The sequence below is a fragment of the Lagenorhynchus albirostris genome, chromosome 16, assembly GCF_949774975.1.
Source record: "Lagenorhynchus albirostris chromosome 16, mLagAlb1.1, whole genome shotgun sequence".
Taxonomy (NCBI): Eukaryota; Metazoa; Chordata; class Mammalia; order Artiodactyla; family Delphinidae; genus Lagenorhynchus; species Lagenorhynchus albirostris.
Window position 1 is genome coordinate 9969972 of NC_083110.1, and position 27409 is coordinate 9997380.

Here is a 27409-nt window from a genome sequence, read left to right on the forward strand (position 1 = left end):
GAATATACTGGAAAAATGTAAGAGAAAGGATTGCCTGGTAGTTGAATATCATTTTGCTATAAATGTATGCAGAATCACCTCTAACGAAATGAGAACAAAAAGGATTCAAGCAGATTCAGCTGAGATATTATTTATGTCTTAAATTTTCACTCTATTAGTTGCATGAAACAGAAGATTTATTTTTGCAAAATGCCCCCTTAATTAAAGCCTTAAAGAGTAATATATTTGGGAACATTTTCTTTCTCCTTTAGGGGGAAAAAAGGCCAAATCACTCTGTTTTTAGAAAAGAAAAGCATTCTGTTCTTCCTATTCCTCAATTTTTATGTGAATATGATAATAAAACCTACTGAATAAAACCTCCGTAATTAAGCTCAGTCTTCCATGATGGTAGACTATACTACATTAGCAGTGAGGCTAATCTGCCTGCCACCTCTGTTGCCCCATTGAGTATAGGCTGACTTGGCTGTTCTTGCTGGTTAGCTGGTTGTCCCCCGCTACTTTCCCTCACCGTTACATGAGTGTCAGAATGGAAATGTTCGTTAGAGAACACACACACTGATATACGCTTCTACATCCTTAGTTTTCAAAGCATTTTCATGTGTTTATTAACTTATTTTAGCCCATTTCATAGATTGGGAGGTGAATCCCTGGCTAGATAACTATCATATAACAACATCATCACGATGCCAGAATTTGCTGCCACCTCTCACCTCCAGAAGTCTACCTATTATTTCTGATTTCAGGAACATTCTCTGTGACAGAAGATAAAGAAATTATTGTATGGTGGAAAGTGAATGATATTTGGCAAAATTCAACCCAAGTTTGAATCATCAGTTTCTTAATCTGTTAAATGAGGCTGATATATATTTTCAAGGTTGCGATAAGGATTAAATGATACAGTCCCTATTTGGAACAGCTAGCATCTTACCTAGTTCGCGGGAGAAGATGACTCAATGATACAGAATAATAAAAATAATAATCTGTGCTGTAGTAAAGCTGTCATTGATTGAAGGGTGTAATACCACTGCTAGGAGCTGCTAAACTTCAGTGAAGACTTACTTAGGAGATGCTGTCTTTCTATAAGCATGCTTATCCATCCAAAGATATTCCAGTACCTTCCAGGCAACTGTGCTACCTGCTGTAGAGGCAGCAGTGAGCGAGCTTCTGCTCTCATGCAGCTTACGTTCTAGGTGGATTTTCAGTATTTGCAGCCTGGGCTGCTTTTACAACTTTCTTCCACCAAATGCTTATACTTTTATCAGAACCTGAGTAGTAGAACTAATTCAGCACCAAATCTTTGTTGAGGGAAGGAAGATAGATTAAAACTTGGGGGAAATGTGTCTGCAGTTAATATTGGTATTATGCACTCAGCATATCTGGGGCAAAAAGATCTCAGTCTATCTGTCTCTTCTCTCCTAAAAGGGAAGTTCATCATGTTGCTGTCATATTACCAACTTTCAGTGGAACCCCAGTCACCAGGTCTTACTTGAGACCTTTCTTTCCTATCTAGTATATTTTAAGTCCTTTGCATTTCTTTTTTTCCCCCTTAGGCCCTGTGTTTCTAGAACCCCAGACCCGCATTGAGGGTGGGATCTACCTTGTGAAAACACTTTCACACTCTTGTCAGCAACTTCTTCAGGCTCCTTGTGTTGCCCTTGGGTTTTGCTTAGGCCTAAGAATCCTGTCCTATTGGGAAGATCTTTTTTCCCCTCATCCCTACATTTGTTTTTTCGTTTGGGAATCTCAGCCGTTTTCCTGGCCTGGACCTGTTGTTGGTACTTCTGAAGCTTGTTCCCTAGAATCAAGGAGTCAGCCTCATGGAGGTCAGTGGCTTTTGAGGGCGGGGCCATCGGTTAGGCTGGAGTAGAGGCAAGAGCTGTGAAAGAGGCTGTCATCCGGGCCTTTGGGTACAGGCTGTTGCAGCTTGACCTTGAACCAGAGGGATGCAGCCTCACCTGGCATTGCTGATGAGGCTGAGGCAGATTAGGTATCTTGAACAGCATGCACTGTTTTCAAGTTGCAAGCCTGCCGCGTGTATGAGAAAGCATGCTTTAGACTTCAGCAATGCATTGCTAGTTCCAAGCCCGTGAGGCGTCTTAAGTCTGTTGCTCCCGACTCCATTCTGTATTTGGAGTCCAGGAGGCAGGAATAACATTTGGTTTAGGGTTATGTGACTGTCCTCATGGTGTCACATTTCCTTTCGTTGGATGAATTACCTAAATTCTAACCTTGGCTTTGGTTTTCCAGTTCCCAGAATGTCCAGAGGAGAACGTGGTTTGACTACTCCCCATTCTATCTCAGTAATTTATTTCTAGCTGAATAATTTACTTCTAGTCCTAGCTGGAGGACATGGTTACTAGCATTCTCTTGGCTAAAGGCATTCTCCTCCAATGGCAAACAGTCTCTACTGGGATGGGGAACATAGCTTCAAGATTAATACTCATGAGCTGTGACTGAGGAAGAAGGGAAACTTTGTGAAGAGTGCATTCTACTAACTGGCTTAGAGTTTACTGGTGGGGCTGCCAGCTCGTGTTCTTATGTCCATCAGGAAGTTGGAGGCTTATGGAATTCAGCGGGTAACTGCCAGGAAGGTCAGTAATCTTAATGGTTGGCCTCACTGTATAAATGCATAGTTTAAGAACAATCTGTGTATATACACATATGGTAGAGGAGTTCCTATCCAAAGCCTTTATTGTGCCCTCTACTTTAGGATTATTGCTTATTCTTTGTTTCTTAATAATATCCTTGATATCAATTTGTAAGTAACCTAAAACGTACTTTCTCTGATATATAAGTGGGAAGGCCCTCTTTTTATCCTTATTTAAAATGATACTTCCCTTGCTTAAATGTAAAGGTTAGAGGAGACTTGGGCTAAGAGAGACAGCTGTATGAAATGATGCATCTGAAGTAGTGAATGCAAAAGCCACACTTGCTGCCATCCTAAGTGATGAGGTTGTCCTCTTTCTGCCCTAAGCACACAGTATCCTGTTGCCCTGTTTACTTGCAGTCTTTCTCACTTAGTCAAGAGAGATCTGAATGTTAGTACTAAGGAATGCTTACCGCATTTGTCTTTTAACTGTGCCCTGGGATTAAAGGAAGTGCGATCACTTCCAAAGACTAAATAGCATTTGTGAAATTTGTAAATATTTTAACTCCAAAACATACCCGAGGCATCTCTATACCCAAGATACTAGGAAGCCCTCAACTTTTTGAAAATCGTCATATCCACTTGAGCTAACTATGATTTCTGAATCATAAGTCATTTCATTTCAAGACAAAACTAGGAAAGTATCCAAAGACATGCACGAAGATAGCCATCTAAAAGTCCAGGCTGGTAATGTGAAAAGAGAAAACCCCAATCTGAATATTTTCTATGCTTTTTTGGCTGTCTTCCTTCATACTGTGCTTCCAGGAAACCAAAGGCCTTTTCAGGTTTCAGAATCGAGAGTGCACGGGCTTCTAAAGTACTTGAAAGTAATTATGCATTCTAGCAGACAGCTTAGAAATTGTAAGGGCGCCATTTCCATCTCAATGTAAATGAATATTTTGCCTCTGTGGATGTATTCCGGTAGAAAGCTTCCTCATTCCAATAGTGGGTCCTATGAGGTCTTAAGGTAATAATTAAGCTTGCTTTTCTTTCTTTGTTTTTTCTTTTCTTTCATTTCTTAGGTTTCAAAGGTGACTTTTAAGTTTGCTTTTCTTGGGTTCCATCTCTAATATTCCTAGCATATTTCAGGTGGCCGAGGTAGTCATAGACTGCTAATTTTGTTGCAGTTTGGTAAAGAAATACCCCTTTAACTACCCTGCCTGTTTACATATCTGTTGGTCTAGTAACAATTGTCTGTCTTTGTTTTTATCATCCATAAGTTAACTGGTACATTGACCCTATTGTCCCTCCTGACAATAAGGTTCAGAAATTACTTTCATTTGTTCCCAAACTTATCTGTTGCTGTTATTTGAGAATGTTTAAGTGAATAGCTCTCTGATATGGAATTGTGTTTTGAAGGATAACTTAATTCAGCTCCCAGATTCCACCACCCCACCTAACATCCTAATACCTTAGATGCTCAGGGTCTGTGATGTTCTGCTAAATTCTGCATTTGCAAAGAGTTCTATTCCCAGGAATCTTTCTTTTACTAATAAAAGAATTAGATTGAATCAGATTTGATTCCTACATTTGCTCACTCACTGGCTATTTGGCTGTAAAATTCACTTGATAAGAACCGCAGCTTTTTAAAAGATGGATAGTAATAGCAATTCTGGAAGACATTGAAAAGAAAACAGATACGCGTGTAAAGCCCCCATCAAAGTGTTGTGCACAGGGGAAGGCACATAAGTAACACTGATTATGATGATGCTTCTGCTAAAAAAGGACAGGTAGAGGGCTTCCCTGGTGGCGCAGTGGTTGAGAGTCCGCCTGCCGATGCAGGGGACACGGGTTCGTGCCCCGGTCCGGGAAGATCCCACATGCCGCGGAGCGGCTGGGCCCGTAAGCCATGGCCGCTGAGCCTGCGCGTCCGGAGCCTGTGCTCTGCAACGGGAGAGGCCACAACAGTGAGAGGCCCGCGTACTGCAAAAAAAATAAAATAAAATAAATAAAAATAAAAAAGGACAGGTAGAAGAGGAAAAGGAAGAGAAGCGAGGGTTGGGGAGAAGCAGAAGAGAAAAAAGAAAGGGGAGAGCAGGAGCATGTAGTGGCTGAAATAATGAGATTGTACCATTTGGGGAGGGCTTTCCAAATATCTCTTTCTTTCATGTACGTAGTTCTCACCTACAGTGCAATTACAAAGCATGATGAGAGACTCTGAAAGGTTGTTTTTCCTCTTTTTTTTTTTTTTTTTTTTAAAGGAGAAGCCAATAAGAAACTGCTTTCCACTTTCTCTGTGTTGGCTTTGCCCTAACTTTTGACCTTCTTTCTGCATTAGCTCACCTCCCCAACGCCACTCCGTCTGACAGTTTAACCACTTCTGTACCATCGTGACAGCACTGATTCATAAGAGAGCCCTTTATCCTCAGTCTGTCTTAATGGTTGTGTCAACCCAATTAGATAACGTTGGAGTTTGATTTAAAATTTAAATAGAGTTGGAGGCCGGCTGTCTCTGTTTTGTAAACTACGTATGAAAAATAATCCACTGATTTTTGTCTAGTTAATTTAACTGTCCTTTAGTTAAATTTAAGAGAGAAGATGACTGGGACACTAGGAGAGCAAATGTAGACTAAACATAGAAGTTAATTTTCAGTACAACTATTCTTTAAACTCTAATAGCCAATAAACGTAAACATGAAGTGACAGTTGCCTCATGACAAATGTAAACACACATATAAACTTGCCCGGTAGCAATTTAAACCAGACTTAGAGATATACCTCCTACTTCGCTTATGCCTGAGCCTTTTTCACCGAGGCTGTCATTCTTTTTGGTTTATTATTTTCTACCTTACCACTGTGGCTATCAAATGCAGTTACTAAAATAGTTAAGCCTGGTGAAAAATAATTTTAGAGTCAACGAAGAAAGAAAAATTACTCTTCAAATAGTCTTCAAGTTATGGAAAACCTAGCTAAAAATGTATATTTTCATCCGGAATATCACTATCTGCCTCAGACCTAACCATTAGTTTGCTCAAACCATGGATAAATCAGGCGTTAAACTCTTGACATAATCATCATAGGGAAGAGAAGCCACCCACTCACACAGGAGGAGACGCTTCTGATTCCTAGATGAGTAGGTTTCATAGCTTTGCAATCAAGGTCACTTTCCTGCACCTTCACTGGTAAAAGGTGCTTTTGCTCAAACAGAATTCTTTGAATTTTTGTACCTTTGTTCTCTTATAATGTGATGAGAATAAAAGAACATTATATGCTTCGTGAGTGGGTGACACTGATTAGAACTGCCTTCAGAGGAAAGTCTGCAACTAAAAAGAGCAGTGAGCTGGATAGCCTCTGGTGGGGTTAGTTTTCAGATGCTGTCTGAGCACAAATCCACACGTTTTTGAGCCTCAACTGTTGCTCTTGTCGAATATTCTCACCCTTTTTTGGATAATGACTTTTGACACTATTCTTTTTGAGGTTCTGCTGAAATAGCTGTCTCTTTTTCTCATATATATGCGTGTGTATGTATCACATATATATAATATATACATATAAAACCTTTGTGTATAGGAGTTAGCATCATCATATGTTGATTGCTTATGCTAATTGGGAAATATTAAAGTAAACGATGTCTGTTTTAATTAGAGTGGATGGTTTAAATGACTCCATTTCAAAGAAAACTTCAGTCATTCTTATTTTTTAAATCAGCCCCTAAATGTTTCCACTCCTAACAGCAAAATAAATAAATGGACAAACAAACAGCTCTTTACTGAAACAATAGTAATATATTATCTTGCTCGGAGAAAAAAATGAGCTTTCAAATGTGGAGAAGGTCTAGGATGTTATCACCACTTTTAGAAATGTATATACATATCTGTTTTTTTAAACATAAATTTGAACTCAAGCAAATTTTCACTTTCTCAAATAAATTGATGAACTTCAAATAAGTTACCTATAATCAAAAATTTTATTATATGTATCACACTGTCTTCTAATTTTTGTTAAGCTACCCTATGTGGAACTGCCTGTAATTTTAATGAATCTATATGTAATATTTTGTATTCTGCATTTATGTGCACATTTCCTTATATCAGCATAACTTTCATACTTATTATAGCAATAAAGCATCATATACATATAACAATGTGACATTCCGTAGTGTTGAACTGATTCCCTTTTGTTGGGTTATGGTATTAATAATAGTAGTAATAACAGCTACCATTTATCAACTGTTTGCACAATTAGTGTTCTGTTAAGAACATCTTTTTACAATGTAGAGACCAAGCTTAGTTTCTTATATGGCAATGCCTAGACTTTAGAATTTGATATACTTAAGTCTCTACTACCTGTGTGATACTAGTCAAGAAAAAATTCTCTTGTTTCCTCACCTTCAATGTTCTCCTCTGAAAAAAAAAAAAGAAGAAGAAGAAGAAGAAGAAGAAGAAGAAGAAGAAGAAGAGCTACTTAGAGGTTGTACCTACCAGAGTCAGGCACATGGTCGATGTTCAAGATATGGGAGGAGTTTGTCATTGGGGACTGCTTCTAAAGATGATTTAATAACCAAGTGTGTAAAATGAAGAGATTTGTACAATTTTGTGCATATTTCCAAATGGTGTGCCAGGATAATTAACTGGTCAGGGTCACCAACAGTGTTCTAAATGTCCATTTTTTATGTTATCAAATCCTCACCAACTTTACCTTTCCATCGTTCTTTATTTATTCCTTAAGAAAATAATAGAGCCTGTTGTTCACCAAGCACTGATGTCACTGTTTGACTCCAGGTTGCATCTTGCATGAAGGAGGTGCTGTCCATTCAGTAAGGATCAAAAGACTTGGGGGCAGTGTCCACTGCGAGGTCAGCGAATAGGCAGAAATGTAGGCCGTGTGTGTGTGTGTGTGTGTGTGTGTGTGTGTGTGTGTGTTTCCATTGCCATGTCTGTCTTCCCCATGAGACCATAGTTTTTCCTCTTGATGTATCCTATCAATGCACTTGACCAAGATATAGCCTCCTGGGAAAGACACATGTAAATAAATAATAATACAGTATTAATCATAAAAATAGATTTAATGTGCAAAATCTTGTGGCTGTATATTTCTGCCTAAGGGATTAAGGATGGCTACAGAATTCCCTTCTGAATTAAATTCTTTTTCAAGTGAATACCGTCTTACCAGTTAAATAGAGAAGAGCCCAAAGTTAAAAGGTGTCGTCCACCTAGAGAAAATAAGGTGCAAGGTCAAATGTGACAGCATAGATGAGACCCACGTGTCCGGCAGCCATTTTCCTACAGCTGTAATGATCGCGGTAGTTGATTGCTGTTAGAACAAGAGGGTGAGAAAGTAAGCAGGGCCAGAAAGAACATACGAAGCTGCTGAGTATCCTGTGCCTCCCATGTGACAGGCAGTATGCTGGATTTCTTATGCATATTTTGTCCTACAACTCTCAGAATAACCCTGTTGAAGAGGTGATGGAAATAAGACTTAGAATAGAAAGTAAGTTGTCCGAGGTCGTACAGCAAGAAAATAAGTGGAATTGATGTTCAGACCCAAATCTTTGAGATCAAAACCCCTCTTCTCTTCACCAAGATGCAATTAAAATTTAAATGGGAAACCACTTAAGTGTCATTCCATTTACTGGGGTGTAATTAACTTCTCTAAAGATAAATCTTTGGGATTTTATTCTGTGTTGTCTCAAACTTCATCAAAAGCACAAAGCGGACGTGCTACAAAACATTATTTTAACTTTCTTTGATATCTTTCAAATGCAGATACTTCATCTATGGTTTCCTTGTGTTATGTAGCAGATTCTTCTTTATATAGTCTTTGTGCTTTGTTTTGTTTTGCTTCATCACCTGTTTATCCATCCTTAGATATGGCCCACCGTTTGCCCTTCTGTGGGATAGATGGAGTGTCTTTTACCTGAGTAGGGTTTCTCCGTTTGCTCTCGTAATCTTCTTCTTCAGACCTTCAGCAAAAACAACAAAACAAAACTGGCTGCCTAAGTTATCTGCCTTTCTTGAGGCTGGCACATATGGGAAGAGAATCAGAGCCCTGGAGGTTTGATTTCCTTCATGAGAACTTCATTCTGCTATATTGAAAAATGACATCCTGGTAGCCAGATTTCTCCATCCGTCCTCATTGGCCCAGCCTGTGTGGCAGATTGAGTGTGGCGGAATTTACCTTCCTTTCTGGTGCTTCCTCCAGGGAAGGACCCCACTGCCCCCAGAAAAACTCCTGCTATATTCATAATATTGCATTGTCCATGGGTGTTTGTAGGGAAGTGGATTCCCACCTCTTGCTTCCAATCTGTCCTGAAGCAGCCCCTTTCTCTAGTATCATCCCCTCCAAATTGAGACCTAACAGTTTTCTAGACCAGAAATCAGCCAGTGATTTCTGTAAAGGGTCAAATAGTAAATATGTTTTAGACTTTGCAAGTCATACTGTTTTTTTCACAACCTCTCAACTCTACTATTGTAGCATGAAAGTAACCAGAGACAATATGTACGTGAGTGGTTGTGGCTGTATTCTCATAAAACTTTATTTATAGACTCTGAAATTTGAATTTCAAATAATTTACACTTACATGATTCTTTTAACTTCCTCCAACGATTTAAATGTGCAAAAACCATTCTCAGCTCACGGGCTACCCCAAAACAGGCAGCAGGCTATGGTTTGCCAGGCCCTGCCCTACATAGGCAGGGTGCTGAGACGCTGTTCGTCTGCAGGGTAAATTAGGGTCTGACCATCAGAGTCTCCAGTCTGGCTGCTTCTCTACAGCATCTCCAATCCAAAGCAGCACTTCTTAGTTTCCTGTGATCATGAAGTTTCTACCTGGAGTCTTTAGTCATTTCAGTTTTCTCCTCTGTTGGGATCTGACCACAGGAAAGGTGATTAGGTTTTGTTAGCCAGCTGATGGCCGACCTAGAAGTGAGAGGTGGATTTTTTCTTTTCTCCCTCTCTGGAAAATGTTTGTTATTTTACCTTTTGCTGTTCTTCAGAAACCTCTCCAATTGAACTAAATTAAACTGACTACTGACTAGTTTGTAATTCTTTGAATGATTATATTTGAACTTCATTCACATGATTTTTACATGTTTCTTCCTACTTTTTCCTGAGATTGTGTTGCAAACAGGAAGACAAGTTTGGCAAGTAAGTGAAAGGACTGACAAAGCGAAAAGTGTGACTTGAGACAAAAGATATTTGCCAATTCCTACTTCTGTTGATGCTGTTATTCATTTATTTACTCAGCAAATATTAGTGTGTGCCAGGTACTGTATCCCAAAACAAGATCTCACTTTACATTTTGGCATACAAAGATGAGTAGAATACAGTGCTTGTCTTCTAACAGTTTTAACAGTTTCTAACAGGGAAACAAAGATACGTCTTTATATAATCCTCTTGGTATCTGCTTTTCATGTTGTAATTTACATGGAGCACAAGTAAGCATAGGAAAAAGTGTGTGCTTGGCACACTCCACGTGATACGGAGAAGAAGCATAAGCTATAGAATAGGGACTTGGACCAACCGCCCTGCTCCTCTAAGCCTTAAATGTTGTAAAGTGAGGAGATTACCTACATTGCAGTTTTGTTGTCAAGACTAAATGAAATTTCGTACAGAGATGTGCTATAAATGCTCAGCACATAGCCCCGCCCCCAAAAAAATTTACATCAGAGTATGTTAATTTTTTTGGTTTAGTTTGTTATTGACAAGTTTATAGCCTCCAGTAATGTGATACCAGTTTACTACTAAATTTATTACTTCCTAATTGCTACATAATCACTAAATTTATTACTTCTTTACTGACTGTACAGTGTGTTTCCACTGCTATATTGCTCATAATATGGAAAACAGAGGTGTGTAAATTAAAGCCCTTTCATTGGATTGCTTGTCAGACTTTTTTTTTTTTTTTTAATGCTGCAGGTTGGAAAGATGCTCTTGTGCAAATGGTATGAAATGGTGTTTACTGACTGTCCTCTCTTTGTGTGCCTGCTTAGGTCTGAACAGTGATGGCGCTTGTTTCAGTTATGAGTCGCTCAGTGGACTGTGGATTGACTGAACTGTACCCATTCCCATCATGATGTACACCACCAAGGCTCCTCACTAGTAAGTATTCTCTATTCAGTACCATTTACATGGTTATATATTGAGATCTTCAGCATAGTATGCACTTACCTTGCAAGAAGTGTACAAAATACTTGCGTTTGTTTTGCTGTTATGAAATTGGCTAGACTTAGTCTATGTACCAACCAACTGCAAAAGGAAAAAATAGGTTTAGATGCATCTGTTATGTATATGTGTGCATATTGATACGGTAATATATATGTATCTAAATAGGCAGAGTTTAGAAGTGTAGAACTTTACCTCTCTTTTAACTGAATAAAAAGTTTCAGTGTCTTTTGGTTCTTTAATATCATATAGATCAGTGTAAGCCTGAAAATTTTACTTAGTTTAATATTGTGAAACAGGTCAATTTTATTGCAGTTTTATCTAACAGGGTATCTAATACACTTTCACTTACACAAGTATCATATGGGTAATTGACATAGGTTGTTTATGGTGTCATTGAAAGGAAATTCTACTCAATTCCCTTAATTTTAGTTCCAGCTCCAACATTTATCATCTGACTAGTCCCTTAAATATCTAGGGCTCAGTTTCTTCATCTGCAAAATGAGAGGAAGAATTTCTGCTTTACCTAATTCACAAGATTAAAGGACGAATAAGATAATGAACGTGAAATTATTAACAGTAAAACCCCATAAAAATAGATATCGTCTGTGGCTGACTATTATTACAAGTAGGGAGCTGGAAATAAAGTTGTGACCACAGTGTTCTTTTTAAATTGGTTAATAGAGTCTAACATTTTATTTGTTATTCACCTAAGAGATAAATGATAAAATTACACTTAACGTTAACTCATGACCCCAATTATTTTTTGTATTTCAGAAAGTTATGTTTAAATGAAATATGAAAAAACACTTTTCTCACACACACTGCACACACAAATCCCCACCAACCATAATAATTAGGTTTCTACTTCTGATCTCCAGGATGTTTACTCTATTATAGTTTATTTTTAGGTGTTTTATTCTTGGAGGAGACAAGATACACTAGATACTTATTATGTATCATTTAATTTCAGGATCCCAAGGGAGCAACATAGAAATTCGATCAGATATTACTCCTTCAGTTTAATGTATTAATTTTTTTGTTTACTGAAATCTCTTTAACACCTCATCTGACCATTCTCTTTAGCCAACAGAATACAGCTAGCCTGTTTAAAATAAAAGACTGTAAATGAAAATCTTGACAACTATATTTAGTAATATTGAGAAAGACTTTTCCACTAAAATTAAACAAATTATTATGTAACCGGGTCAGTGCAATAAAACTGGTTTGGAAATTATTTTCCAGAAATTAGTTATGATTACCATTGAAGAGGCCATGGTTTATTACACAAATAAAATTTTTACATATAAGTGAAACAAAAATCTTAAAAATAGGTAACATACATTCACTTGCTGATATTGTAGTGTAGTCCTTAAGTATGGTGGTGGGGCCAGGGGTGGGGCAGGGAGTGGTAGAGTCAGATTGCCTGGGGTTACAACCCAGTTTCATCATTTTCCTGCTTTGCAGTGTTGAACAAGTCACTTAACCTCTCTGTGCCTTAGTGTGCTCATCTGTAAAATGGGTCTAATAATAAGAGTATTTATCTCATAGGGTTGTTGTGTGAATTACATGAGTTAATGTGGTCAAGCTCTTAGGAGCACTGTGTGACAGTAAGTAACCAATCAGCATTAGTGATTATTATTCACTGGATGAGCATGGGATTTTGGTGCTGACTACAGATTTTGGAATCAGAAAGTCCTAGGTTCAAAACCATTAATGAATTAATGGTGAAATCTAAAGTAGTTACTGAACTTTTTGAAGCCTCGGTTTATGAGAAATAGAATGGGAATAATTATAATATACTCCATAATGCTTTTGTTAGGATGGTGGAACACAGCATCTGGCAAGAAAGGGTAGGCTATCACCATTGGGAATTGTGGAGGTATAATTGCAAATTACTATGTAATGCAATTATAAAGTAATGTAAATGAGAGATTCTCTGATTCTGAAAGTGTCTTTGCAATACGTTGTATTTAGGGGACTTTTAGAAATGTGTTCAATTATAGGATTTGCTTTGTTAGATCCACAATTTCAAAAAAGACAGACAATAATTTAAATCAAATTACAAGTACAAACATAACAAATACGGCATCCTGATTTAAAAAATAAAGGTGACAGAAATCCATTGGCCTTTTTTAGGCCTAACAGAGAACATCAGCTCATTATTTAATTTGTTAGGAAGATTGGGCTGTTACCACATTTAAAATGACTTTCTGGAAAGAAAAGGAAGAAAGAGGAAAGGAGATGGAAATGTAGAATATGTGTCACAAAACAATGGAGAGGGAGGGTTTGAACTTCCACTTTCATAACCCTAGGCTCTAAGACAGACTCTCTACTTGTTCTTGTTATGAAGAAATTTCAAGTATTGTCTTTTGGGTTTGTATTGGACAAAATTCAGTAGTTGGAATGGGTGGCATTTTTCGAATGAGTCACGATTTGTTTCCAAGGTGGAAAATACTGATAAGCTGGGGCCGTAATCCAAGAGTAGATTGTCTGGCTGCTATATATCAGTCAGAACAGAAAGCTCAGTCTATTTCTCTCACGTGTTAATTATACACCATCTGAAACAATGGCGGTGTTGGGTCTGGTCCATCTCTGTATCCATCTAAATCAGCAGCCAGAGAGTCTTTTGCATGTCAACGGAATGTGACTTGTCTGTAACTCAGATTATAACATTACTGAATGCTTCTGTGCGTACTCCCTTTTATTCTTGTTGCTTATTTTTGCAATACCTTTAGCCTTTATAGAGTTTGTGCCTGACGTGGAAAATCATGGTTCTGGAGGAGGCTTTTGAGGGTAAAGGTTTTGGAGGTGGATTCCTAGGTAGGAGCCCACAAACCATGGATGTGGTGTTAGGCCGGACTGCTGCTTTGCTGACCCTGCTTGGGGCCCCGGGTGAGAGATGACCATGGTGCTTATTCTGTCCTGCTTCTCCTGGGCCCTGCCTCATTCCATACTTGCAGTCCTTTAATGTGGCCAGCATTCACATTTTGACCTCTCATATTAGGATTTAGGATGTAATAAAATGAAAAAGCAGGGTCATGATGTTGGAATATAGTCGTACTGAGCAGATAGATGCTCATGTGTCCTTATTTCCATGACCATTATGGATTTGTGATGTTAATCTTAAAAACTGTTCGTGACTTTAGATGTCTCCTTCTGAAGGAGTCTGACTTAGATGTCAGTCTAGTACTTCATAAAACAATATCTCTAGAAACTAGAGAGAAGTACCAGAGTTTGGAGGAGACCTCGGGTATTCAGAACTGAAGTCTCCTGTAATTTGGAGACAGAGACAGGTGAAGTGTCTGTATCAGTGGGCCTTTAACAACAGGCACACTTTGTCAGGCTATAAGTCTAAGCGTAGCATCATCCAGATAAAGGGAACAGTTTAAGCCTCCCATTCACAGTTGTGAATGAGCGGGAGGTATTCGAGGACAAGCAGAAGATGAGTCCATTAAAGTTGAATGTCTGCTGCAGAGTCACCGGAAGTGGAATCAGATGAGTTGTGAGTGCCCTGGGGGGGGCTTTATGTGGCCCCCTCTTGTTTTCCTGCTGCAGAACCCCTCCACCTGTTTGCTGGCCACCTGTTTGCTGACCAAGCCCTACCTAGAAGCACCCCAGCCTTACCTGTGTGACACCGCAAGCCTCCTAATGTTTGCAGATACTGCCCATCAAACTCTGATGCTTCCTTCCAGACTCATTTTACCTGCTCTGCCACCTATGAAAACTTCCTTAATCCTCTTAAAATTGACTGTTGCCTCCTTTTCTTTAACCTCGGTACTGTATAGATGCCTCTTTGTTAGAACACATTCACTTCTTTTGCAATAATTGGTTGACATTTCTGTCTTTGTCTCTTTGGGCTGCTAAAACAGCACCATTAACTGAGTAGCTTATAAACATCAGAAATTTAATCACAATTCTAGAAACTGGGAAATCCAAGATCAAATCACTGGCAGATTTTATGTATGGTAAGGGCCTGTTTCCTAGAAAGCCATCTTTTTGCTGTGTCCTCACAGGTGGAAGTGGCAAAGGTGCTTTCTTGAGCCTCTTTTATGTTTCTTAAGGGCACTAATCCCATTCATGAGAGCGCCACCCTCATCATCTAATAATCACCTCCCAGAGGCCCTACCTCCAAATACTCTCACATTGGGCATTAGGATTTAACATATGAATTTGATGGGGTGTTCAGTCTATAGCAGTATCCATCTTTCCTGTTACATTCTTGGTTTATTGAGGGCACTCCTTGTCTTAGTCAGTAAAATTGTTATTAATGTAAGTCAGTAAAAAGTATAAACAGAAAAATGAAAAGTGGTCACTTTCAGCATACCATGAAGGTTGTATCATTTCAACATTTTTAGCCAAAGGTAACAGGAATTTTGAAAATGTATAACTCACCCTACTGACTTCCTTAGTAGTTTATCATTAAGCATATTGTTTTTAGAACATTTCAACAATGATGAGAATTATTTGACCTCATCTTGACTGAAGTTAGCATGATTTCCTCCATGTAAATTAATAAGACAACAATAAAACAGTTCTTAGGGTTTTATATTATTATATTAATTGTATATAATACATTACTACATATATGTGTATATATATATATATATACACACACATATATATTTCATGTTCATAGAGGGTGTCAACTACTAATTTTATTTGAGAGAGGAGGAATATATCAAGTGTAATCAAAGGTTCCTATAGGTTCAAGCTGTTTTTTAAAAAAACTTAGAGGGAAACATAACCAAATCCCCAAAAGCCCTCAAAGTCAATAAACAAAACCTTTGTTATAGAGCCAACTGAAATTTTATCTGAAATTTATTTCGGTAACTGTATATCACTCAGAGGAGGACTTAAAATTGTTTAGGTTAAATATTCTTGAGTAGTACTATTTTAACAGGAAAGCCCGTTAAGTCCACCAAATCAGTATGGAAACACTCTGACTCTCATCTTTGTTACTTAGTGTACATCAGTCGTACACAGAGGGAGGAGTCAATATGGGCTGACTAGGAAGAGTTATAAGTAGCACAGGGTATCTCAAGCCATTCAGCTTTCACAGATGGCTGTAGACAGATAAGTGGAAAGCATTAAGCTAATAAAGACATCTTTAAGAGAGGAAAATGGGCTGACAGGGTACTCCAGTTTTCAGTGCATGAGCTATTTTAGCTTGACATGCTTTAAGCAAAAAGGCATAATGCTTGAATGAATCCTATATTAAGAATATTCATCCAGTTGTGTAAGCAGAAATATAGTGGAGTAATGTAGGTATTATCACAGTATGCAAGCTTTGATATGCTCAAGTAGGTTGAGCAATGCAGCAAGAATAATATTCTTCAAAGAACTGGGAATTTTTAAAACTGTGCCCAAAGGTAACATTTGATAGAATTCCAGGTTGTTTCCTGATAACTTTGTTAGTCTCTATTTTATGTATTAGTCTTGAAACTACAGTAACTTGGTGACCATTTTCTGACATTCTTTTTAGCTAAAGGACCTAGAGTTGCATGTTGAAATTTAATGATAATGCTGATAATGGCCACCATCTACTAAGGTAGTAACTATGCAGTGGGGTTTCACTGTACAGCATCCTTTAATATTCACAACAGCTCTGCAAGGATGGCTTTATCTTCTCTTTACAAAGGAGGAGATGTATAATGTGCAGGGTACCCTACCAATTTATATGCATATTTCTATAACCTAAATTTGTGACAGCTTAACCACTATAGAATGATACATAAATATGGAGGCGCATAATACTTTATATGTGGAATTAGAAAACTAATTTTACTTTTAAAATAAAGTTAATTTTGAAAATATATGCCTCAGGTTTTAAGTCATGCTTATTTAATATTCTGAAGAATAAATAGCTTATAGCATTATAATTAAAGATTTCCCCTTTTATCCTTCTCCAGCAATTGATATGGATAAAAATGAGAATCTGTATCTGTTAGAGACATGTCCTCAAGCAGATACAGGCAGGTGTCTTTCAGGAGAACGCATTAACCATTTTTAAGATTGAACCGTTTATCCTTGAAGTCAGATAATATCTTCATTTAACAAGTTTTATTCCATTTTATTTTTTTCACATTAATGGTCAGTGTCAATACCATGGTATGAGCATGTGTGGAAGCATTAATTGATTGATTCCACGAGATGAAGACTAATATTCTTGGTCTCAATAAGTATCTTATATCCACTAACATCCCACCAGATGCTTTCACATGAACTCTTTCTTTTCAGCTCAATTAGTTGAAAAGAATTCTGTTGATTCATCTCACATTTTGCTTCTCTGTATGATGGACAGAGACCACCAGGGTTTTACTGTCCCTTAGATGTGCCACTCAACTGCTCTATTTACCCAAACAAAGAAAATATAAATGTAATACCAAATATGCCTAGGAAGCAGATAGTTTTGAAGAAGCAGTGTTTTTTGTTTTTTGTTTTTTTTAATTAAACAGCAGGTGCTTTTTAAATTAAGCACCTGCTGGGGCTTCCCTGGTGGCGCAGTGGTTGAGAGTCCCCCTGCCGATGCAGGGGACACAGGTTCATGCCCTGGTCCGGGAAGATCCCACATGCCACGGAGCGGCTGGGCCCGTGAGCCATGGCCGCTGAGCCTGCGCGTCCGGAGCCTGTGCTCCGCAACGGGAGAGGCCACAACAGTGAGAGGCCTGTGTACCACAAAAAAAGAAGCACCTGCTTTTTAATAAAGAAGATAATTATAATATTTAGAAGTCATTTGAAATTTAAGGGGATTACATTACCTGAAAAGAAAGTCATGTTTTAAATTATGTTAGTTAAATATATGAAACTGGAGAACTTAGGTATCCCATGTATTCATTCAACAAATATTCATGGACTTACTTCTATGTAGTAGGCCCTGGGCTATGAACAATAAACAAAGTTCCTGTCCTCATGGAGTTTATATTCCTAGGTAGCCGCTGGGGAGTGAGGGGGCAGGTGGTGGAAAGAAAGGAAGTAGAATAGAATATGTGTGCGTTTATGCATATATATATATATATATATATATACATATATACGCACACACACGTATACACATATATTTATATAGAGTGATATATATCACTAAATACATGTATATACAAATAGTAATAAATTTAATTTTAAATAAAAGCCACTTCTTTTGTAGCAAAAAGAATTCTTGTTTTGCACTTTTTCTAAGTTTCAGATTACAGAGTTTGAAATTCTTACTCACCAAAACTTCATATTTTGATCATTTCCAGAAAGGGAAATTCTGATAACATATCTCAGTCATTATTTTTAAATAGTTCATATGTTTGCTATCTTATTTTCTTTATTCATTTTAAGAATATTTGTAGGTGTTCCAGAATCTAAAGGAGAAATCCCCGAGACTCTTTTGTGCATCACCAGGTTGCACTGAGAGTGCAGTCGGCTGATGGGGGACAGAAAACTTGAACCCTGTGAGACCCAAAGGGGGAAAAATTACACTGAAGGAAGAGAAGCGATTTCTAATTTTTTTTTGTTCTTTAATCGAAGTTCAAGTCCTCTCTGTGTTGAAACACGGAATAATGCGGGCATGTTGTGCTTGTATTACCTAATTGCACGAAAGTTGGTTATGGAACCAGATTCGTTTCATATAGGTTATTTACTAAGAAGTGTGATATCAGACGTGCACCTAGTGCTTGTGACAAAAGGAACAAGTCAAAAATTGGAAAAACAAAGCGTCAGCCGTGCATTCACTGTTATGAGCCAGTTTTCCAACTGGACAGTGAGTCAATCATTTTTAGTGGTTTTGGATACAATATAATGACCTCTTTATTAAGCTCAGCAAGTAAGTGGATATTAAACTCTGCTTACTTTGATTGCAATGATAGATAAAGTAGACCATTCCTTTGGGGGAAGACGAAAAACCTTATAACAGTGCAGTCATTTAAAAAATATTTCTTTCTTTCCATGAATCACAGGTTCATGTTTGAAAACTTACCTCCTTTTTAACTCTGAATACATGGTTTTGGTGACTTTCTCAAATCAAGATCATTTAACTTTAATGCCACTGATGTAAAAATCAGTGCTTGATACACAAATGGGCCACAAAAGATTTCGTAGCTGTTCTTCATTTTTGAATTTAGTTTTTAAAAAAAATCTAGGTTAGAAAATAATGTCAAATGATTAGGTCTAATGGCTTTTTGATGATGGGGTAAAAAGACTGTTGAGGTGGAGTAACGCCAATAGTGCCTCAGTGCTAATTCTGCTGTTTTTCATTACTCCATTTAGGGAGCAAAAATAAAGAAATGTCTGCCAAAGTAAAAACTGTTGACAAATTGGGTCCCTACCCTAGGTACTAACAACCTGCAAAATGTAGCACTTGAATAATACAGTAATTAAAACTGAATTTTTTTGAGTGTCAAAACTGTATAATCATATCAAATAATGCAGAAAAATAAATCGACTGCAATACTCTGAATATTAAGCCTATTAAAATACATTAAACAGATTATGGTAATGTCAGAGGCTTCCTTACTTAGGTTAGGGTTGCATCTGCACCTTTCACAAGGAAGAGGCACGTAAGTTGCAAGGTAGAGGTGGCAAATTTAAGGCAAAGAAAAACCCTGTATATATAAAGAGTTCTAGGTTGTTTATTTCAGTTTTTTCATAGCTCTCCCTGGAAAATTAACACAAAGCAGGGCACATAGGAGAAGGAAATAAATGTTAGATGAATTGAATAATGCTCCTGTTTATTAACTTGAGAGATCAGCTACAAGTTTAGAATACATTAATAAAAGTGTTTATTTTTTTTAATCTTAAAAAGTAACTGGGTCATGGACTTTAATCTCATTATTTCCTTCATGTGTTGGGCTAGGGGGCCCTCAAGGGCTGTGCAGAGTAAGGAAAAGATAATTAAGAGAGAGAATCCTCTTCCTTTGTTCAGACTCTCTTCTTCCTGCTAATGAGAAAGGTGAGAAAGGCGACTTGATCACATTGTTCCTGACACCCACACTTCGTTGTTTTGCTGGCTGCTGAACAAAACTAGTCCTGCCATCTAAATTCTCTGTCAGTGTTGTTCAAACTTCATGGATGACCTAAGAATCAATCATAAAATCAATTTAGTATGTTATCATCAGCATTTTAAAATGAAATATAATAAAATAAAGACTATATTCCATAATTATTTTTAATAACTTGTATATACATGTGTGCCTGACTTACATGGTAAAATGTGTTTTTTACTGAGGGTCACAGTCAAAACAGAAAACCAGTGTTATTAATCTAATCCCCTTAAATTCTTCTCAGCCTTTTTTCTTGGGTAATTTGTCCTTTGTAACTCATACATTTTCAAAATCTTCACCTCATTTACTTTTTTCTGTCAGTTTAGATAGTAGCTCTTTAGTTTCTCAGTGTCTTCATCTTTATAGCCAACTCTTAGTATAGTGAGAACTGGAAGAAGTGCTCACTAGATGTTTGTTGTTTGAAGCAATGCATTAATGGTATTCTAAAAAGAACTACAATTTTGTGAGTCCAAATGCCAATTTATTTATTAATTCCGCCCTTTTTCTCTTCCCTTAAACCCTATTATGATTACTGGCAGTTGCCACCATGCAGTTACACTTTAGAATTTGAGTCATTTTCTCAGTTCCCTGGCCTCTTGAATCAAGATGAGTGACCAATCCAGGTGACTCTATCACTTAATAGCCTTTAAAACAATCTTCTTCTTTACTTTGCCATGACTACTATGTGGCCTTTCAGTTTATACCTAGATTGTGGCCATAAACATTTTAATATCTATCTGACTCCAGCACTACTCCCTACTAGCATGTCATTGCCCTTGCCGTTGGGATTCTTTCGGACACACAAATCTGAATATTTTACTCTTTGGGTAAATATCTCCTGTAGCCATACTCCCTTTGCCTTGAAATTTACAATCCAGACACATTTGAATGAGAATAAAATGCCCTACAATATCTGATTTCAAGATATACTCCAAGTGTATCCAGCCACACCCTATCATGCACCAAACATTTGAACTTGGGTTGGCATTCTAAACTATTACCTGAGTTACAGTCTTTTGTACAACTCGGCCGGTGGACTAACGCATGTTCTCCTCTTTGCCTAGAATGACGTCACCTTTTCTTTTTTTTTTTTTTTTCCTTTGTGTTACGTGGGCCTCTCACTGTTGTGGCCTCTCCCGTTGCGGAGCAGAGGCTCCGCGGCCATGGCTCACGGGCCCAGCCGCTCCGCGGCACGTGGGATCCTCCCGGACCGCAGCACGAACCCGTGTCCCCTGCATTGGCAGGCGGACTCTCAACCACTGCGCCACCAGGGAAGCCCAATGTCACCTTTTCTTATGCCTGGAAAATGACTACACATCCGTCAACATATGGGTCAAGGTTTTGCCTCATGTAAGAATATTGAAAAAAAAAAAAAAGAATATTGAGTCACCTGAGTCAGCTCCTCTGCTGTTACTTACTAAGTATGTAGGGAACTGATAATCCTTCGCTGTCTGTATGTTCATCCTTCTGTCCCTAATTGGACTCTGAGCTTCTCCTGCAGAAGTATTTTCAGTTCTCCATTGTAACCCTAGATAGAACCTATCACAGTGCTGGACACTTGGAGGATGCTCAGTAAACACGGGCTGAGTGAATTCTTGTCTCAGAAACATCTAAGAACAGTCACAGCCATTCCGCATCACTTTTCCTTTTACTTTCTTTCCCTAAGACTGTGAGTTTTATAACCTGTGAAAAGATCATATAAGCAAAGCAATTTGTCTACGTTATTGTCTGTAGAAAGCCACTGATAACCAGTGAAAGCTCTGAACTTGGGTTATGATCTTTTTACATGAATTCACCAATTCATAGGTCTGGTAAGAGTATCCCTACGGTGTATTTCCTAAAGGAATGTTCTAATATGAGCTTGAATACTTATCTAAACACATATATTTAAAATCAAATCTTGGGTTTCAGCTTAACTTTGACCTTAACCTTGACGTTGAATACCATTATATAACACATTTTCCCTAATTTCTTCATTACAGTCAAACATTTTTAATTAAATGCCAACAACTGACGTATTAAACTATTGCATCAGATTTTAACACCAAATTCAGAGGGGTTGATTTTTATAAATATAAGATTTCCTTCATAAGATTTCAGGAAAAGTTAGGTAGAATTTCAAGACAGCACAGTGATTGGGTTAATTTGGTAAATAAGACATTACTGTTAGTGCAGGAAGCTAATTAACATTTATTGTGCCTGAGTTAATTATATCGTTACATTTCACTGGGTGATCATGGGAATGTATATTTTATAAAGGAAGATATTGCATTAACTCCTTAACTGCAGATATATGTAACACCAGTCCAGTGACTATGATATACCTTACCCACTCTTTCCCCCTTTTTGTCCTTGCAGAGCCAGTTTTCACACAATTGATCATTACCAATGTGGCGTGCAAATCAGCCATTAAGGGGAAATAAAACATTGCATGTCCCTAGTCTGTTTGTTTTGGAATTAACAGCAGTGGATGTCACATTGCACTTTTCCAAGTAAATTTAAGAGTGATGGATGAACTAACTATGTACCACTTATTCATAATAAAAGGTACAAGCGGTGAAGTATGGCACATTGTATGCAGAATTCTCTGGGACCAAACATTTATGTATGCGAAGAACAGGAACAAAACATAGAAAATTTTTGTTTTGTAAAAATTATTAAGTGATATACAAGCAATTAATTAGAAGATGTATCAATACTTCTTAGTTAATAAATTTACAGTAATGTTTACAAAATGAAATATTGTTAAACTATTTTTGCTAAATCTCTTTTAGTACCTTCAGCTGTTTTATTGTAACTCATAAGCTAACTGATATTTTTAAAGACATTTGTTTTTATGACCATTAATTTTCCATATTTTTATAAACTTGAAAATACAAAAAGTAACACAAACACCTCTAATCTTAGTAATGAAAAACTCCAAAGTAAGTTTTTTCTTTTTTTTTTTTTTTACATCTTTATTGGAGTATAATTGCTTTACAATGGTGTGTTAGTTTCTGCTTTATAACAAAGTGAATCAGTTATACATATGTTCCCATATCTCTTCCCTCTTGTGTCTCCCTCCCTCCCACCCTCCCTATCCCACCCCTCTAGGTGGTCACAAAGCACCGAGCTGATCTCTCTGTGATGTGCGGCTGCTTCCCACTAGCTGTCTATTTTACGTTTGGTAGTGTATATATGTCCATGCCACTCTCTCACTTTGTCACAGCTTACCCTTCCCCCTCCCCATATCCTCAAATTGATACTCTACTAGGTCTGTGTCTTTATTCCTGTCTTACCCCTAGGTTCTTCATGACATTTTTTTTCTTAAATTCCATATATATGTCTTAGCATACGGTATTTGTTTTTCTCTCTTTGACTTACTTCACTCTGTATGACAGACTCTAGGTCCATGCACTTCATTAAAAATAGCTCAATTTCGTTTCTTTATATGGCTGAGTAATATTCCATTGTATATATGTGCCACATCTTCTTTATCCATTCATCCGATGATGGGCACTTAGGTTGTTTCCATCTCCTGGCTATTGTAAATAGAGCTGCAATGAACATTTTTGTACATGATTCTTTTTGAATTACGGTTTTCTCAGGGAATATGCCCAGTAGTGGGATTGCTGGGTCATATGGTAGTTCTATTTGTAGTTTTTTAAGGAATCTCCATACTGTTCTCCATAGTGGCTGCACCAATTCACATTCCCACCAGCACTGCAAGAAGGTTCCCTTTTCTCCACATCCTCTCCAGCATTTATTGTTTCTAGATTTTTTGATGATGGCCATTATGACTGGTGTGAGATGATATCTCATTGTAGTTTTGCTTTGCATTTCTCTAATGATTAATGATGTTGAGCATTCTTTCATGTGTTTGTTGGCAGTCTGTATATCTTCTTTGGAGAAATGTCTGTTTAGGTCTTCTGCCCATTTTTGGATTGGGTTGTTTGTTTTTTTGTTATTGAGCTGCATTAGCTGGTTGTAAATTTTGAGATTAATCCTTTGTCAGTTGCTTCATTTGCAAATATTTTCTCCCATTCTGAGGCTTCTCTTTTCGTCTTGTTTATGGTTTCCTTTGCTGTGAAAAGCTTTGCAGTTTCATTAGGTCCCATTTGTTTATTTTTGTTTTTATTTCCATTTCTCTAGGAGGTGGGTCAAAAAGGATCTTGCTGTGAATTATGTCATAGAGTGTTCTGCCTATGTTTTCCTCTAAGAGTTTGATAATTTCTGGCCTTACATTTAGGTCTTTAATCCATTTTGAGCTTATTTTTGTGTATGTTGTTAGGGAGTGATCTAATCTCATACTTTTACATGTACCTGTCCAGTTTTCCCAGCACCACTTATTGAAGAGGCTGTCCTTTCTGCGCTGTACATTCCTGGCTCCTTATCAAAGATAAGGTGACCATATGTGCGTGGGTTTATCTCTGGGCTTTCTGTCCTGTTCCATTGATCTATATTTCTGTTTTTGTGCCAGTACCATACTGCCTTGATTACTGTGGCTTTGTAGTACAGTCTGAAGTCAGGGAGCCTCATTCCTCCATCTACGTTTTTCGTTCTGAAGATTGCTTTGATTATTCGGGGTCTTTTGTGTTTCCATACAAGTTGTGAAGTTTTTTGTTCTAGTTCTGTGAAAAATGCCAGGGGTAGTTTGATAGGGGTTGCATTGAATCTGTAGATTGCTTTGGGTAGTAGAGTCATTTTCACAATGTTGATTCTTCCCATCCAAGAACATGGTATATCTCTCCATCTATTTGTATCATCCTTAATTTCTTTCATCCGTGTCTTATAGTTTTCTGCATACAGGTCTTTTGACTCCTTAGGTGGTTTATTCCTAGCTATTTTATTCTTTTTGTTACAATGGTAAATGGGAGTGTTTTCTTGATTTCACTTTCAGATTTTTCATCATTAGTGTATAGGAATGCCAGAGATTTCTGTGCATTAATTTTCTATCCTGCTACTTCACCAAATTCATTGATTAGCTCTAGTAGTTTTCTGGTAGCATCTTTAGGATTCTCTATGTATAGTATCATGTCATCTGCAAACAGTAACAGCTTTACTTCTTCTTTTCCGACTTGGATTCCTTTTATTCCTTTTCTTTATTCCTGTTATTTGGATTCCTTTTATTCCTTTTCTTCTCTGATTGCTGTGGTTAAAACTTAGAAAGTATGTTGAATATGAGTGGTGAGAGTGGGCAACCTTGTCTTGTTCCTGATCTTAGTGGAAATGCTTTCGGTTTTCCACCATTGAGAACGATGTTGGTTGTGGGTTTGTCATACATGGCCTTTATTATGTTGAGGAAAGTTCCCTCTATGCCTACTATCTGGAGGGTTTTTATCATAAATCGGTGTTGAATATTGTCGAAAGCTTTTTCTGCATCTATTGAGATGACCATATGGTTTTTCTCCTTCAATTTGTTAATATGCTGTATCACATTGATTGATTTGCATATATTGAAGATCCTTGCATTCCTGGAATAAATCCCAATTGATCATGGTGTATGATCCTTTGAATGTGCTGTTGGATTCTGTTTGCTAGTATTTTGTTGAGGATTTTTGCATCTATGTTCATCGGTGATATTGGCCTGTAGTTTTCTTTCTTTGTGACATCCTTGTCTGGTTTTGGTATCAGGGTGATGGTGGCCTCGTAGAATGAGTTTGGGAGTGTTCCTCCCTCTGCTATATTTTGGAACAGTTTGAGAAGGGTAGGTGTTAGCTCATCTGTAAATGATAGAATTCACCTGTGAAGCCATCTGGTCCTGGGCTTTTGTTTGTTGGAAGATTTTTAATCACAGTTTCAATTTCAGTGCTTGTGATTGGTCTGTTCATATTTTCTATTTCTTCCTGATTCAGTCTTGGCAGGTTGTCCATTTCTAAGAATTTGTCCCTTTCTTCCAGGTTGTCCATGTTATTGGCATAGGGTTGCTTGTAGTAATCTCTCATGATCCTTTGTATTTCTGCAGTGTCAGTTGTTATTTCTCCTTTTTCATTTCCAATTCTGTTGATTTGAGTCTTCTCCCTTTTATTCTTGTTGAGTCTGGCTAATGGTTTATCAATTTTGTTGATCTTCTCAAAGAACCAGCTTCTAGTTTTATTGATCTTTGCTATCGTTCCCTTCATTTCTTTTTCATTTATTTCTGATCTGATCTTTAAGACTTCTTTCCTTCTGGTAACTTTGGGGATTTTTTGTTCTTCTTTCTCTAATTGCTTTAGGAGCAAGGTTAGGTTGTTTATTCGAGATGTTTCCTGTTTCTTAAGGTAGGATTGTATTGGTATAAAGTTCCCTCTTAGAACTGCTTTTGCTGCATCCCATAGGTTTGGGTTGTCATGTCTCCATTGTCATTTGTTTCTAGGTATTTTTTGATTTCCTCTTTGACTTCTTCAGTGATCACTTCGTTATTAAGTAGTGTATTGTTTAGCCTCCATGTGTTTGTATTTTTTTACAGATCTTTTCCTGTAATTGATATCTAGTCTCATAACGTTGTGGTCGGAAAAGATACTTGATACAATTTCAATTCTCTTAAATTTACCAAGGCTTGATTTGTGACCCAAGATATGGTCTGTCCTGGAGGATGTTCCATGAGCACTTGAGAAAATTGTGTATTCTGTTGCTTTTGTATGTAATATTCTATAAATATCAATTAAGTTCATCTTGTTTAATGTATCATTTAAAGCTTGTGTTTCCTTATTTATTTTCATTTTGGATGATCTGTCCATTGGTGAAAGGGAGCTGTTAACGTCCCCTACTATGAATGTGTTACTGTCGATTTCCCCTTTAATGGCTGTTAGTATTTGCCTTATGTATTAAGGTGCTCCTATGTTGGGTGCATAAATATTTACAATTGTTATATCTTTTTCTTGGATCAGTCCCTTGATCATTATGTAGTGTCCTTCTTTGTCTCTTCTAATATCCTTTATTTTAAAGTCTATTTTGTCTGATATGAGAATTGCTACTCCAGCTTTCTTTTGATTTCCATTTGCATGGAATATCTTTTTCCATCCCCTCACTTTCAGTCTGTATGTGTTTCTAGGTCTGAAGTGGGTCTCTTGTAGAGAGCATATATACGGGTCTTGTTTTTGTATCCATTTAGTCAGTCTGTGTCTTTTGGTGGGAGCATTTAATCCATTTACATTTAAGGTAATTATCAATATATATGTTCCTGTTCCCATTTTCTTAATTGTTTTGGGTTTGTTATTATAGGTCTTTTCCTTCTCTTGTGTTTCTTGCCTAGAGAAGATCGTTTAGCATTTGTTGTAAAGCTGGATTGGTGGTGCTGAACTCTCTCAGCTTTTACTTGTCTGTAAAGGTTTTAATTTCTCCATCAAATCTGAATGAGACCCTTGCTGGGTAGAGTAATCTTGGTTGTAGGTTTTCCTCCTTCATCACTTTAAATATGTCCTGCCAGTCCCTTCTGGCTTGTAGAGTTCCTGCTGAAAGATAAGCTGTTAACCTTATGGGGATTCTCTTGTGTGTTATTTGTTGTTTTTACCTTGCTGCTTTTAATATGTTTTCTTTGTATTTAATTTTTGACAGTTATTTAATATGTGTCTTGTGTTTCTCCTTGGATGTATCCTGTATGGGACTCTCTGTGCTTCCTGGACTTGATTAACTATTTCCTTTCCCATATTAGGGAAGTTTTCAACTATAATCT

General features: G+C 37.4%; 1 long non-coding RNA gene across 1 annotated transcript in view; it reads left to right on the plus strand.

The window, feature by feature from the left end:
• Positions 1-10578: 10578 nt before the first annotated feature.
• LOC132507542 (uncharacterized) overlaps positions 10579-27409 on the plus strand; it is a 278374-nt gene continuing 261543 nt past the window's right edge. Inside the window, exon 1 of the long non-coding RNA XR_009536209.1 lies at positions 10579-10687. This is a non-coding gene — a long non-coding RNA (uncharacterized LOC132507542). The remainder of the gene's footprint in view (positions 10688-27409) is intronic.